Source organism: Bombina bombina, chromosome 2 (assembly GCF_027579735.1).
Source record: "Bombina bombina isolate aBomBom1 chromosome 2, aBomBom1.pri, whole genome shotgun sequence".
NCBI lineage: Eukaryota > Metazoa > Chordata > Amphibia > Anura > Bombinatoridae > Bombina > Bombina bombina.
Window position 1 is genome coordinate 1,064,441,401 of NC_069500.1, and position 16,846 is coordinate 1,064,458,246.

The window sequence follows — 16,846 nt, forward strand, 5'->3', positions numbered from 1 at the left end:
AGAAAATGAAATTAGATTACACTATCAAAATGATTTAAAAGTTTTGTTGGTTAAATTTACACTAATGTTAAGCAGATATCAGTGGTGGCACTAATCACAGTATATACTGTGAGCCTCACACACAGGCTGAAGTTATAGCCCTAAAAAGGGCTTTTTGGGGTGCTGTCCTTACAACAGAGATTTGGACACTAAATACACTAGCCTAGCTATCTATTTCCCTATAATGTCAGTCAGCAGCAGCAGCAACACTAAAGCTCCTCTCACTAAGAAAGCAAGATCGTAATGAATCTAAAATGGCTGCTGCCAAGGAGCTGGGAGGGTCTGTGAGGGAGTGTCTGCTGCTGATTGGCTCAAATGTGTCAGAAGGCTGTGAGATACAGGGTCAAAGTTTCCTCAATGATGACACATAGGGGGCGGATCGAACATCGCATATGTTCGCCCACAGCGGCAAACGCGAACAAGCTATGTTCGCCGGGAACTGTTATCCGGCGAACAGTTTGCGACATCATTAAGTAAGAGTAGGCTGGATGTAGTGAGGTGGGACGATAATCTAGAGGCTTTGCAGGTTTTGGATGTTTGAGAATGGTTAAGTGGGCTGGAGATTGGTAGTTTGCTGAGAGATTATTTCATTTTTGATGGACTCTAGTTGAGGAGCCAGGGGAGCATTATATAACTGTGTAGCAAGAGGGGAGATAATAAACTAATCATGTGGGTTGGAAAGGAAGGCAATTTGAGGGAAGAGATAGGTTGCATTTGTTGAAAGGTTTAACAAGAGGAAAGTAAAATGCCTACACCACTTCCTTGTCTGTTTTCAGGATGGTTGTTGAAGTATAGACTCCCATGTGACAATGCAATAGCAGAGGCTGTGTCTGAGGGAGAGAACCAGGTTTACTTGAGAGCCAAAAGGTTGAGGGAGTGGGTGATGAAGACGTCATGAATGGAGGTGAACTTGTTACAAACAGAGTGAGAGTTCCAGAGTGCCAAGTGAAGAGGTTGTTGATTTTAAATACAGAGTTATGGTTTCTTGGTCTATAGTAAAAGATATTGCCAGTATCTAGTATTAGCTAGAGAGAAAGTGAAAAAAGATGAGATACAGATTTGCAGTATTGAAAGTGTCTTTGGGATGCTGTGAAAGGAGGAGAGAGAGGGAATTTAGGATGCTCTTGAAAGCAAAGTAAGGTTAATATAGGAGAGTAAGGACATATTAATGTTTTAGATGGTGAGGGGAAGGAGTAAATTAATAATATAGGACTAGATTACGTGTATATCGGTATTTTGTACTCCCACTCGTGCACTAGAAGTAAGCTTTTTGCGCACGTCACTGATGTCAGGTAGCTAACGTATTACAATTTGAAAATAAAAACATTTTACTTGCGGTCTAACACGATGCGTGAAAAAGCCAAAGATAGAATATCACAACAAAGAAGTCAATGAAGCTTGAAAAGTGGAAAAACACCCTACTAATGCTTAGTAAGACAACATGCGGCCTATTGACATCTGTTGAAGAAATGCACACTACATCAAGCTAACCCTACTCTCTCTCTTCTGCTTTCAGGTACGTGAATAGAGTCCCTGTCAATCTGCAAAGTATTCACTGCACTCTGGTGTTTTTTCCTCTCTTGTAACTCTCTTATGGTATGTGTATATTTATATAGAGCAAATGATTTTAGGTTGTTAATTTAGTCCTACATTTGTTGTACTGTTATCCAATGTCTTACTTCTAAAGTTTTGTTAATTGCCATGTGATGTTCAATCCTTATCAATACTTGCTATTATTCTAAAATGTATAGCTGTCTTATGCCATAGTTCTAACCTCCAAATTTTATTCTCTGTTTACTTAACTCACCCTGACCAGACCAGAATCTAACTTTTAAATTGGCCCTTCATTTGTCTCTGATTTATCAATCAAGTAATTTATTGGACACAGATGACTTCCCTGCCTATTTATTTTAACATCAGCTTGGGATGTGCATTACACTGGGCTGTGCATTTCTACAAAAAACATATGTTCACATGTTAAAAGTGAACATTTTATAAGTGAGGCATTAACAATAGAATTATACAAGAATTCAACAAGGATTGGGCAAGGGGCAAGACATAAGGCAAGTACTTCTGTAATATTATGTTTAATGTACCTCATTTTTTCCTTATGCAACTGCTACTGTAATACTGTGTCTTATGTGATTAATTGGTTCCCACTTCTGTAAAAATGCTCAATATATTCACATTCCTTTTTGCTGCCTCTTGTCTCTATAACAAAATACATTATTCAATTAGTCCTTCTCCCTCTCTACCTGCACTGTTCATCATTAGCCAATCTCTCTTAAACTCACCTTACTTTTGTACTCATGAACTTGACCTATTCCTAAACACTCTCTCTCCCGCCTGCACCTCGTCTCAAAAACAGTCTCATTACTGCAATCTGTATCTCATCTCATGTCACTCTCCCTCTTGCTATTACTAACTGCTGGTGACATCTCCCCTAATCCCCCCTAAAACTCTGCCAACCTTACTCACATTCCTCTTGCATCAAAAGCCACTACACCTTTCACTTGTGCACTCTGGAACTCTCGCTCTGTTTGCAACAAGCTCACTTCTATACATGACCTTTTTATCTCTCGCTCCCTCAACCTTCTGGCCCTAACAGAAACCTGGCTCTCTCCCCTAGACACAGCATCCACTGCTGCTCTGTCACATGGGGGGTCTCCACTTCAGCCACACTCCTAGGTCTGGTAATAGACAAGGAGGTGGTGTAGGTATTTTACTTTCCTCTCGTGTGCCTTTCAACAAATACAACCCATCTCTTGTCTCACATTTTCCTCATTCGAAACCCACATGATTCACTTATTCTCTCCTCTCTCTATACATGTTGCAGTCATATACCGACCCCCTGGCTCCTCAACTCAATTTCTAAATCACTTGGTTGCCGGGCTATCTTATTTCCTTTCTTCAGACATCCCTGCCCTTATTTTTGGCGACTTCAAAATCCCTCTTGACAGTCCCACTGCTTCATCTGCAAAACAACTTCTGCAACTCACTTCCTCTTTCGGTTTGTCACAATGGACTGATTCTCTCACTCATACAGACGGTCACTCCCTTGACCTGATCTTTAGCTATTCATGCACTCTCTCAAACTTCACAAACTTCCCCTTTCCTCTTTCTGACCACCATCTCCTTACTTGCAACATATCATCCCTCCCTAAAACTCTCCCTCCTTCTACTCCTCACACCAAACTTCACAGAAGCATTATGTCATTAGATCAGCAACAGCTTGCTAATTCCCTCAAACCTCTCCTCTCATCCTTCTCCTCCTTTTCCTGCCCTGATCAATCTATCTGCCACTATAATTCCACCCTCACATCCGTCCATGACAATCTGGCCCCTCTTAGCATTGCTCGGAAATCACACACTCATCCTCAGCCCTGGCATACTTCTCTGACATGGTACCTACGCAGATGTTCCCGTACTGCTGAGTGGCACTGGAGAAAATCTCGGAATTTAGCTGATTTTCTTCATCACAAATTAATCTTGAACTCTTACTATTCTGCCCTTAATCTCCATAAGTAACATAACTTCTCTACTCTTATCTCTAATCTTTCTTCAAACCCAAAACGTCTGTTCTCCACTTCTTTCTCTGCTCAAGACTTTACCAGCCACTTCATCTACAAAATCAACTCCATCAGAAACTAAATCAGCTCTCAACATAATTCCATTCTCTCACCCCCTCAAATGCTCTCAATAAACCACAACCCTCATAACCTTAAACTTAGCTCATTCTCCCCTGTTACTGAGGAAGAAGTTTCAGCACTTATACTGCTCTCTCACCTCACTGCCTGTCCCCTTGACCCTATCCCCTGACAGCTACTCCCCTCCCTCTCTGCTACCATTACTCCTATGCTCACACACATTTTCAACCTCTCCTTCAGCACCGGTATATTTCCCTCATCTCTGAAACATGCACTAGTCAAACCTATCCTCAAAAAACCTCCCCCATCCATCTACCGCCCTATTTCCCTCCTCCCTCTTTCCTCAAAGCTTCTTGAAAAACTAGTATATGCACGCCTTTCCCATTTACTTACATCAAACTCGCTTCTTGACCCACTGCAATATGGATTTCATCCCCATCACTCCACAGAGACAGCAATTGTTAGGGTTACCAATGACCTACTTACAGCAAAATCAAAAGGCCACTTTTCTCTGCTTATCCTCCTTGATCTGTCCGCAGCCTTTGACACTGTTGACCACCCTCTTTTGCTTCAAACCCTCCAATCCTTCAGCATCTGTGACACAGCCCTCTCGTGGCTCTTTTCCTACCTGTCAAACCGTACCTTTAGTACTCTCGGTCCCCTTCTCTTCTCAATCTACACGTCATCACTAGGTTCCCTAATAAAGTCCCATGGTTTCCAATATCATTTGTATGCTGATGACACCCAAATCTACTTCTCTGCACCAGACCTATCTCCTTCCTTGCTAACCCGTGTCACTAACTGTCTTTCTCACATCTCTTCCTGGATGTCCTCTCACTACCTCAAGCTAAATCTCTCCAAAACTGAGCTCCATATTTTCCTCCCTTCTTCCAAAATCTCCACCCCCAATCTTTCTACAACTGTCAACAACTCCATCATTACCCTTATCCCGCATGCCCGATGTCTCGGGGTCACATTTGCCTCAGATTTCAAAAATTAGACACTTCCTTACACAAGACACATCTAAGATTTTAATCCACTCTCTCATCCTTTCCCACCTCAATTACTGCAACTCTGTCCTCTCTGGTCTCCCCACCTGCTGCCTAGCTCCTTTATAATCCATAATGAATGCCTCTGCCAGGCTCATTCTTCCTTACATGTTGCTCTTCATCTGCTGTACCTCTCTGCCAATCCCTTCACTGGCTTCCTCTTGCCTCTAGGATCAAACACAAAATTCTCACTCTGACATACAAAGCCCTCAACTGCACTGCTGCCCCCTATATCTCAGACCTTGTCTCCAAATACTCTCCATCCTGTCACCTTCGCTCTGCTGATGACCTCCTCCTCTCCTCCTCTCTTGTTACCTCATCACACTCACGTTTACAGGACTTCTCCAGACTGGCTCCCATCTTGTGGAACTCTCTGCCTTGCTCCACAAGACTCTCCCCTAGTTTTGAAAGCTTCAAGCGCTCCCTAAAGACTCTACTGTTCAGGGATGCATACAACCTACGCTAACCTTTCTTTATACCAGTTCCTCTCCTCCATCGCTATCCCCTGAACCCCCTTAGTCCAGCTGTTTGTAGATCACCTTTTTAAGAGCTGACTACAACAGTACAACTCTTGGCAGGGCCCTCTACCCATCTCTACCCATTTGATCTATATAATTGTTTTGTTTTACTCCGCATTTGTTTATAGTGCTGCGGATTTTGGTGGCGCTCTACAAATAACCGATAATAATAATAATAATAATAAACACATTTTATCAAACTCCATAACTGCTCCAATTTCTAGGTTATTTGCTTCATTGAAAAAAACTTCCAGTTTCAAACTGGCTTTTTAAATAATTAAAGGCATAAGAGCAGGAAGCATACACCTGATTTGGCTGATTTGAATAGCCAATAGAATTTCAGTAGCTCTCATCCAATTGGCTGATTTGAACAGCCAATAGGATTTCAGTAGATCTCATCCTATTGGCTGATTTGAATTTCCAAAATCAAATCAGCCAATAGGAATGCAAGGGACGCCATTTTGAATCGCATACCTTGCATTGAAGATTCAGTATACGGCGTCGACCATATGAAGAGGATGCTCCACGCCAGATGTCAGAAACTGTGAGTGGATCTTCGGGGGTTAGTTTTAGGATTTTTTAAGGTTTTTTGGGTGTTTTTTTTTTTTTTAGTTTAGGGTTTGGGCTTTTCGTAAAAGAGCTAAATGCCCTTTTCAGGGAAATGCAAAATTTGTATTGGCATTTCAAAGGGCAATGCCAATACAAATACCTTTTTCAAGGCAATGTGTAGCTTAGGTTTTTTTAGAGTTAGGTTATTTTTATTTTGGGGGGTTGGTTGGGTGGTGGGTTTTACTATTGGGGGTCATTGTATATTTTTTTTTACAGGTAAAAGAGCTGTTTAACTTAGGGCAATGCCCCACAAAAAGGCCCTTTTAAGGGCTATTGGTAGTTTATTGTAGGCTAGGTTTTTTATTTTTGGTGGGCTTTTTTATTTTTATAGGGCTATTAGATTAGGTGTAATTCTTTTTTAGTTTTGATAATTTCGTTTGTTATTTTTCCTAATTTAGTGTTTGTTATTTTTTGTAATTTAGTCTTTTTTATTTTTTTGCAATTAGATACGGCTAGATTACAAGTTGTGCGGTATGCATGAAAAAGCCTCCTAACACTGCTTTTTCCCTACCGCTGGTATTACGAGTTTTCGTAACGCCACAAAAATAATCATCTCCGCTCAAATCATTAAAGTAAACCCAGACCCAGTAGTTAATCATATACCGCTAACTAAAACATCCACAAATCACTTCAAAAACATTACACAAAGTACACTTACACTTATACAAAAACTACACAATATTTATTTTTGAGATTTTACATTTTCATGTCAAAATAGAACGGATCAAAGTTACGAGATCTTGGGTGTTTGAAAAAAAAAAAATCAATTTTCCATTGACTTACATATACAGATGGGAACATACACTCATCTAGCCACATCTAACTACAAATATTATCACATACATACACAAATCGATACATACAAACAATATACAGCACATTACCTACACAAAACAGATTTTTATTAGGAAATAAACATGATTTAGCTACTTTTTCACACAAGAACATGACTTGTTGGATTTTATTTCTCAACAAATTTTTCCCTCCATTGACTTCTATGTGGGAGACAAGCTCATGCACACGACCGGCAGATTTACCTAATGCACGCAAAATGCATAGACTTGAAAACTCGTAATACAAGCGTTACAATTGTGGAACTAACTCATTCTTTCTTGCGTTAGTCCCGCTATGACAAATAGATCAAGAAATTACTATTTCCCTATGGAGTTATGGCTTTTACTTGTGTGAAGATCACTACAACATCACATTCGTAAAGGAAATTACATTACATCAACTACAAATCACCATCACCAATACGAAATCGGTTTGAAAAATTACATCTTATTTAAACGGACAGAAAAATTATTTTTACATTTTATTATTCACAAACAGTAGACAATTGTAAACACCTCTCATTTACCTCTATTATAGCATTTAATTTATTCAACTCATATGCTTGAATGAACCGCATATCTACATAGGCTCAACACATGATCATTGATGGATGCACATACATGACTTTTGTCATTGACTCATACATGTGCATTGATATTATGGCCAAAAAACACATATAAACAATGAACACATTTACATCATACAACTACGTTGGAAGGTTGCTTAACATTAGGTTCTCTCTATGAATCATGAAACATAAAATATGGATTTAGTGTCCCTTTAACATTTCGATTCACTCATAATATACCATTAGGAATTATGTACAATAAGAACAGATCATTAGAAAATATTACAGCTGTCACTTTTTGGGAAGGAACAACAATGCTATACTGCTTTATAGAAATCAGCATATGTGGGAGAGAATCACAATACATACATACAGTATGTGTACATAATTTATATTTGAATCAGCACACATTAAGAATGTTGTAAAATACAACAACAGAATGAGGATTTGCTAACTAGACAGGCAGGTTGCTAATATAATGACGTCATTATAAGCTTCAACCATACAGATTACAGCTTTTGGACTGTACCACCCCTTTCAGAAGTTTCTCACTCAATACTACAATATTACATATACGTAAACGGGAGTTTGGAAGATCTTCATTATTATAGTGATTTCAATGGGATGCGTACAATATTGACATCTCGCAAATCACTTATATATACAATATTATAGATGTCAGACAGAAGATCTTCATTATTATAGAGATTTCAATGGGACACATAAAATATTGACATCTCACCAATCACTTATATATAGAAGATTACAGATGTCAGCATTTACTTTATCATTTTTAAACAATATTGCAGCAACATTGATCGATCAGATTCTATGCCATTTCTATGCACACAATATACACAAGTATGCACTTTCATTCATGTTAGCGTGGACGTGTGCTTTTTACTATAACATTGCATTTAATAAGTATTTATTATGCATATGAACAAACATTACGAAGATGCACTGTATATGTTACACTTTCACATTACGATTTATTGGGGGAAAACAAAATTTAAGCAAACAACTAAAAAAACGCCCACTTTGAAAGCATTCGCGCCGCTCACATACAATCAAGTGAATACAATCAGCAATCATTACGAACACGCTACCATTGGACATATTGAACTATAAATCCCCCCAAACAACATGGCTAAAGCGTCCCTTGTGATCAACATTGTATCAAATCACTTTTGTGTTTTTGCATACCTTGTTACTCCTTGTGTGTGTGCTCTGCTGTTTGGCTTTGTGCTACTTATCTTGGCAAATATGAATGATCCGCAGTTAGTTGCTGCTGGTGCTTTTGCACGAGTGTTGTTCAATAGAATCAGGCGGGCTCGGCATCTCCAAGAGAGATGTAGGGCTCATCTGGTTAGAGGTCCTCCTGTTCACAGGGTGAGACCCACCTTGGATAACATGAGCGACTTCGAGGTTTATGACAAGTATAGGCTCAATCGTGAACAGCTCATTAGCCTTTATGATGTTCTTAAACCTCATATGGAGACTGCGAACTGCAATCCCTGGCATGATCAAGATGCTAAGTTGCATACACGTCCTGGCCTCCGGAGGTTTTCAATCTGGAGAGGGGTACATGCATGGGCTGTCTCAGGGTACCTTCTCTGTGGTTTTTGACAACTTTCTGGATGCCATGGTACGAGTCAGTAAGCATTACATAGGATTCCCTCAAAATGATGGTGATTGGAGGCGCCTGAAGAGGGAATTCTTTGCAATAGCTTGAATGCCCAATGTCTTGGGAGCAATAGATTGCACCCACATTGCGCTGCATGCTCCAGAAGATGACCTGCCCTTCCGAAATCGCAAACACTTCCATAGTCTCAACATGCAGTTTGTTTGCAAAGCATGGATGCAGATGCATGTGTGTGCAAATTTCGACGGGGCTTGTCATGATGCCCGCATCCTCAGACAGTCGTCCCTGTGGCGGCAGTTTGAGGCCAGACAGTTTCCCCCTGGGTGGCTTGTTGGTGAGTACTTGTGCACAACATGGTTAATTAGTTAGACAATTGCCACTGTAGTCTTCAAAAACAGTTGTGTTTGTGTAATGTGCAACTTTAGGATGAAATTTACCCATTTCTGTCTTAGCAAATGTCTCGTTTATGTGAAAAACGCATAGGTAGCATGTCCTAGCTTAAATGGGCAGATATAGAATGCGCTTTAACCATTTAATTGTCTCTTTCCGCAAATGTCTAGTTTTAGCTCCAAACAGATATGTAGCATGTCTTAGCTGCTCCAAACAGATATGTAGCATGTCTTAGCTTAAATGGGCAGCTCTAGGTTGCAATTTAACCATTTTGTTCTCTTTTAGCAAATGTCTGGTTTATGCGAAATACGCATATGTAGCATCTCCTAGCTTAAATGGGCAGATATAGAATTCACTTTAACCATTTAATTGTCTCTTTCCGCAAATGTCTAGTTTTAGCTGCAAACAGATATGTAGCATGTCTTAGCTTAAATGGGCAGCTCTAGGATGCAATTTAACCATTTCTCTTTTAGCAAATGTCTGGTTTATGCGAAATACGCATATGTAGCATGTCCTAGCATAAATGGGCAGATATAGAATGCGCTTTAACCATTTAATTGTCTCTTTCTGCAAATGTCTAGTTTTAGCTCCAGATAGGTAGCATGTCTTAGCTTAAATGGGCAGCTCTATGATGCAATTTAACCATTTCTTTCTCTTTTACCAAATGTTTGGTTCATGTGAAATACGCATATGTAGCCTGTCTTAGCTTAAATGGGCAGATATAGAATGCGCTTTAACCATTTAATTGTCTCTTTCCGCAAATGTCTAGTTTTAGCTCCAAACAGATATGTAGCATGTCTTAGCTTAAATGGGCAGCTCTAGGATGCAATTTAACCATTTCTTTCTCTTTTAGAAAATGTCTGGTTTATGCGAAATATGCATATGTAGCATGTCTTAGCTTAAATGGGCAGATATAGAAAGCGCTTTAACCATTTAATTGTCTCTTTCCGCAAATGTCTAGTTTTAGCTCCAAACAGATATGTAGCATGTCTTAGCTTAAATGGGCAGCTCTAGGATGCAATTTAACCATTTCTTTCTCTTTTAGCAAATGTCTGGTTTATGCGAAATATGCATATGTAGCATGTCTTAGCTTAAATGGGCAGATATAGAATGCGCTTTAACCATTTAATTGTCTCTTTCCGCAAATGTCTAGTTTTAGCTCCAAACAGATATGTAGCATGTCTTAGCTTAAATGGGCATCTCTAGGGTGCAATTTAACCATTTCTTTCTCTTTTAGCAAATGTCTGGTTTTTGCAAAATATGCATATGTAGCATGTCCTAGCTTAAATGGGCAGATATAGAATGCGCTTTAACCATTTAATTGTCTCTTTCCGCAAATGTCTAGTTTTAGCTCCAAACAGATATGTAGTATGTATTAGCTTAAATGCACAATCAGCCATCATATGGCATACATTTTAAAATGTAGTATTTAGTTTACACATTACTAGATTTTTGGATACTCAGAAAGGGATCCTCTAGTAATACTATATGCTTCCAAGTCATATTCCAAGTTATACATCAGAGGTTAGGTCTGCACAATGTATGACTCAGTTTCATACTTGATTGATAGAACATAACACAAGATTCTACACACGCTTAGTAAGCTAGTGATCTAAATAGTTTCAGAAATGGTGGGAGGGAAGCAGAACTAAGTCACACACTTTAATTAATTATTTGATTTACACTTTTTTTTCCATTAGGGAGATGACTTCATCTAAAGACTGAAAGTGAAGAATTCAAGACTGAAAGTGAAGAATCCCAGACTAAAAGTGAAGAATCCCAGACTGAAAGTGAAGAATCCCAATGTGATCATGTCTGTGGCATTTTCTTTCAAATGTGCTGACCTTGAAAACCCTACAAAGACACGTTCACATGGTAAGTGGCAACAATTCTATGGAACAAGACTGTGGATGCATCCTATTGGAGACACTTAGATTTCATTTTATATTTGTTTTTAGATGGTATTTCACAATCCTCTATTTTGAAAATGATGAATAGGAAACCTAATGAAGATAAACTGATATTTTGAAGAGAATTGCCTTTCAAAGACCATACATCCAGGTTAGTTTGCACAATGCATGCTATTTAAAGGGACACTCAGGTTAAATTAAATTTTCATAATTCAGATACAGCATGTAATTTTAAACAACTTTCCAATTTTTGTCCATTAAAAAAATGTGCACAGTCTTTTATATTTACAATTTTTGAGTCACCAGATCCTACTGAGCATGTGCAAGAATTTACAGACTATACGTATTTGCATTTGTGATTGGCTGATTGCTATCACATGGTACAAGGGGAGAGGAAATATACATAACTTTGAAATGTGTTATAAAAAAATCTACTACTCATTTGAAGTTCAGACTAAGTGCTATTGCATTGTCTTGTTATCTTGCATTTGTTGATTATGCAAATCTAATGTGTTGACTGGTCATTTAAGAATCATAGGAGGAAGAATGTTCAAAGATTTAGGAATATATAAATGTCCTATATTACAATATGTTTATTTTAGATACATTACCCCTACTTTGTGTTAGAGAGGATTCAGATTCTGAACAATCAGACAAAGGGATACATTTAATAGTTGATATTTAGGTGTATTATTTGAAGGGAAATAAAATATTACATTCAATTATGTTCTTCATACAATCAAATTTAAAAAATGTTTCAAAAATGAATATGTATTATTTTGTCTAATTTTAAATGCTAATGTGTAATTCAACTATTGATTAAACAATATAATGGGATTAATTTCCATATAGATTTCAAGTCTGAACCTGTTTTTAATATCAAGACAAAAAATACATGTTAGAGCATAGACACAGGATGATTTAACAATTATTAGATATCATTCATGAATATGTTAAGACATGTGTTCATTAAATAACCTAAATGACTAATGTTTTTAATGTTTATTTTCTTTCTTTTTCAGAGTTTCATCTGTGATAAATTCCCTATTTTATTTATATTTTTTTGTAAATAAATTTATTTTCATACTATATATTTTTCTATGTAATTTTTTTAAATACATACGGCTAGATTTGGAGTTTGGCGGTAGATGGGCTGCTAACGCTACGCGTGGTTTATGTCTAACGCACGGCATTGTTTGACTCCGGTATTTAGAGTTCAAAATAGACCATCTAACGATGCTCCTAACGCGTGTATTTCACACGCGGAATCCTGCCCGCGTTAGACAGTCTCCCATAGAGATCAATGGAAAAGCAAAATAAATAGCTTTTTTCATCTAACACTCGATCTCGCGAGAAATACGCACAGCTCGGTCATATGACGCATACCACATCATGCACAACAATAACACGCCGCAAATGTCACAACAACAATCACTCAACAAAGCACACAAGCATTACACATTCACAAGCGGGGGGATTTTTAATAAAACTTAATACAGGGAATACGCATATACTTTAAGATGCGGAAATACGCTAAATAACAACAAGGAAAAAAAAATATACATACACTAGCAAAATAATCGCATTCAATATCACTATATATTAGGACAAACATACATATACAACACTTCACTAATAACACACCATCGCAAATTCACATTTAAACAGAATACTATTGGTCAATGTTATAGAAAACGAGCACTATGACATCATCGCATTCTACACATTCCACAAATACTAACTCAAAATGAGCATGCGCAAATTCACACACCTAATACACATTGCACAAATAATAATTGCTAATAAAGCACACATGAACACAATTTACAACGCAAATAGGTACATCATTAAACATTTACACAGGGTATATAAGCACCACACAAGCATGGCTTCTTTGACTGTGTTGCTGGTGGGTCTTTGGAGATTGGAGGTTTAAGATTAGAGAGTTTGTGCATTATTGTGAGTGAGTTAGTTTTAGTGTGAGAGAGTCAGTTGTTAGTGTTATCGGGAGTGAGTTAGTGGGAGTGGGAGAGAGTCAGTTAGTGGGAGCGTGAGTGAGTTAGTGGTAGTGGGAGTTGTTAGTGAAAGTTAGTGGTAGTGTGAGAGAGTCAGTTAGTGGGAGCGTGAGTTAGTGCTAGTGTGAGTTATTGGGAGTTAGTGGGAGTGTGAGTTAGTGAGAATTAGTAGTAGTGTGAGTTAGTGAGAATTAGTAGTAGTGTGAGTTAGCGAGCAAGAGTGATTTTTCTGTACACTTAACACATTTACACGCAAACACATTCAATACATACATACACTTATCAATAACACTACATACACTCCATACCCCATACCCCCTCATACTACACTCCATACCCCATCCCCATCCCATACCCATCCCCTAGTTACATTTAGTTTACATATCCTCCTTTTAGTCTTCTTCTTTTTGTTTATTTAAATACTCCTTACCCTCTGTTTTTTTAGATCCCTCTTACACTTTCAGCACTTATTTTGTCTTTTTAGTTCTTTATTTTGAACCCCTTTCATTTCATCACACTCACTTTTTGTTTGATTATTTGGGGTTTAGTTTAGGGAACAGATGAAGGGCAGGCAGGGGAGAGGTAGAGGGGGAGGAGAGGGAGGGGGAGAGGAACAGGGCAGGAACGGGGGCAGGAAGGGGGGCAGGAAGCGGGGGTGGAAGCGGTGGGTGGACCCAGCCACTTGGTTCAAGATGAACAAGTGGCTGGGCCCAGTGGCGGACAGAGTAGGGCTTCACAGTCTGGGAAACAGAGGGCATCGTCACAGGGGAAGGCCAAGGCGACTAGGGAGGCAAGGTTTTCGATGGAGGAGAAGGAGGCCCTCGTAGAGGCCTATATGGCCAGGTATAGGAGGCTGCAGCACCAGAAGACCACTCCGACTGAGAAGAGGAAGCTCTGGCATGAGATAAGGAATGCAGTCAATGCAGTGGGTGGCCGGAATAGAGATATGGACTCTATAAAACATCGCTACCGGGACTGTAAGATGGATCTCAAGAAAAAGTTAAGCCTGGAGGCCCGACATGCCGCAGGAACCGGTGGCGGACCTGCCCTGGAAATCGAGTACTGCCGATGGGAGGAAATGTTGCGGCCCAGCATCTCCGAGGTGGATGTAGTCGGTATCGGAGGAATTGATACCGGGAACCTGCCATTCTCATCTGACGATAATCTCATTTAAGAATAAATTCACATACAAATGTATTTCAAGGGACACTATACGAAAACCTTTACTTTCATGATTAAGGTAGGGAATACAATTTTACAAAACATTCTAATGTACTTATATTACCTAATTTGAATCATTCTTGAGATATATTTTAATGAAGAAATAGCCATGCACACGGTGAACCAATCACAGGAGGCAGCTATATTCAGCTAACAATCAGCATCTTCTAAGCATATTTAGATATGCTTTTCAGCAAAGAATATCCAGAGAATGAAGCTAATTAGATAAGAAAAGTACATTAGAAAGTTGATTATAAATGTGTGCTTCTAAATCATGAAAGATAAAACATTGGGTTTCATGTCCTTTAAGGATCAGATTAATGCTATTACGCTGTTTACACGCATTCACAATTACTTTGCGGTTACATCAGTATCTAGGCTATAGGTTAGGTGTGCATTTAAACAGACTGAAAACAAACGCTAAAACATTCAGATTGACCAGAGATATCACAAACACGTTTTAGAAAATGCGGAAATCGTATTGATTGTTAGATTTCAAAGTGGATTAATGATTCTGCATTTGTAATTGTATCGTAAGCTAAGTCATTTAAAGCTTCATTTGGAAATATGCTAATATATACATTTATTTCTTTTTCAAATATACAGAGTCTGGGGAGGAGGCAGCACAACAAATACAGCCACCTCCATCTCCCCGGGATGAGAGTGGTGGGGAGGAGTTTCCACTTCGGAGGGAAGAGGCCCCCCGTGACGAAGAGGGCACGGAAGCAGATGAAGAGGCCCCGGAAGCAGAGGAGGAGGCCGCGGAACCAGAGGCCCCTCAAGGACCCGCACACCGCCGTGCACGGGCACACCGCCGTGCACGGGTACTTTGCCAAGCACAACAAGAGGAAATAGCGGAGGTGCAGGTTCTACTGGACTACATACATTGGCACTTTGTTTGGCACTTTGTTCCAGAAAAGAATATATCTGTCATATCCCAAGCGTGAAATTAAGACGTTTGGTGAGCTCTGTCATTTGAGCAGACCTACTTTGGAAACATTCCAAACTGGAAACCCAGCTGATGACGACCACACGCAAAACATCCAGAACGTAAGCGGAGGCGTCACTTACAACAGCTGAGAGAATCTGACACAGCCCCAGCGACCGGCACCGCACCTGTCAGCCCAGAGGACAGCGGTAAAGTAAACGGTCCGCGAGAGGAGTATAAAGACCCAAAGGACCCAAGTTCTAACAAGGGGATTTCCCACTTCATTCAATCTTTTGGTACGGCTCCTGGTAGCCACCCTCACAACAGACTACAAGCCGGCAACCCTCAGGTACCCCTCTCATATGATAGCTTGATCCAATACTCGTCAGAGCAAGATCAACTACATATGAGAGTGAATTGTTCACTGTTCCTACAGCCATCCTGCTTGTTATTAGCCACCCTAGATCTATATATATAACCGGTCATTGTTCTGATCACTGTCTGCTATAGAGACTATTGCTCTATTGGGCAGCAAACACCTTTGTTCTGTGTGACAGCCCACTCGCTGTTTTTTATTATTTTATGTTTTATATGTACTATTTTTAAACTGGACGTCCAGTCAGTTAGCATTGCCTTGAATCTATTTTAGTTTGCCTCTCAATTTTATTTATGTACATTAATCACACTTAGTGAATTTTAGCTCTAGTTAGAGCACTGTGATTATTATTGTTAATATATATATTTTCTAGCCAGGATTTACTCTTAACTAGTGTTTTAGATAGTTTTTAAATATCTACCTATTGCAATTTGCTTGTTCAAGCTCATCCTTAGAGCTAGGTATTTTTTCTATCCACATCACACTAGACACTACGTGTGCAATCTTATCTGACTCCTATTTTATTGTATTAAATAAACTTATATCTTTTTAGAATCATTGACTTCTGTCTTGCCTTTTTTTAACATTGATCACTTGCTGATACAATTCACTTATAATTCTACCTTTTCACTGTAAATAACATCATATATTTCTTATCCTCCACCTGGGTGTATTGAGCCCCTCTTGTGTATTGAGAATTACTCATTGATTTTGGGATCACATACCTTAGCTGTTAGCGCCAGTACTTTTCTCTTCATTTTCTACTGGACTACATAGACCAGATGCGTAACTCCCGGATACAAAATATTGAAGGCCGAACTCGAATTATTGATGGACAAAACCAAATAATTGAAGGACAAAACCAAATAATAAACATACTTAATAGAATAGAAGAAGGGCAAAACAAAATCATTAATCTACACCAAGAGATGTTTAATTTTTTCCGGGAGGCGCATGCTGGTCTGCCTCCTGGTCCGCCTCCTGCTGCTGGGCCTCCTGCTGCTGGGCCATCTTCTCCTGCCGGCCCATCTTCTCCTGCCGGCCCATCTTCTCCTGCCGGGCCATCTCCTCCTCCTCAGCCATCTTCTCCTCCTCAG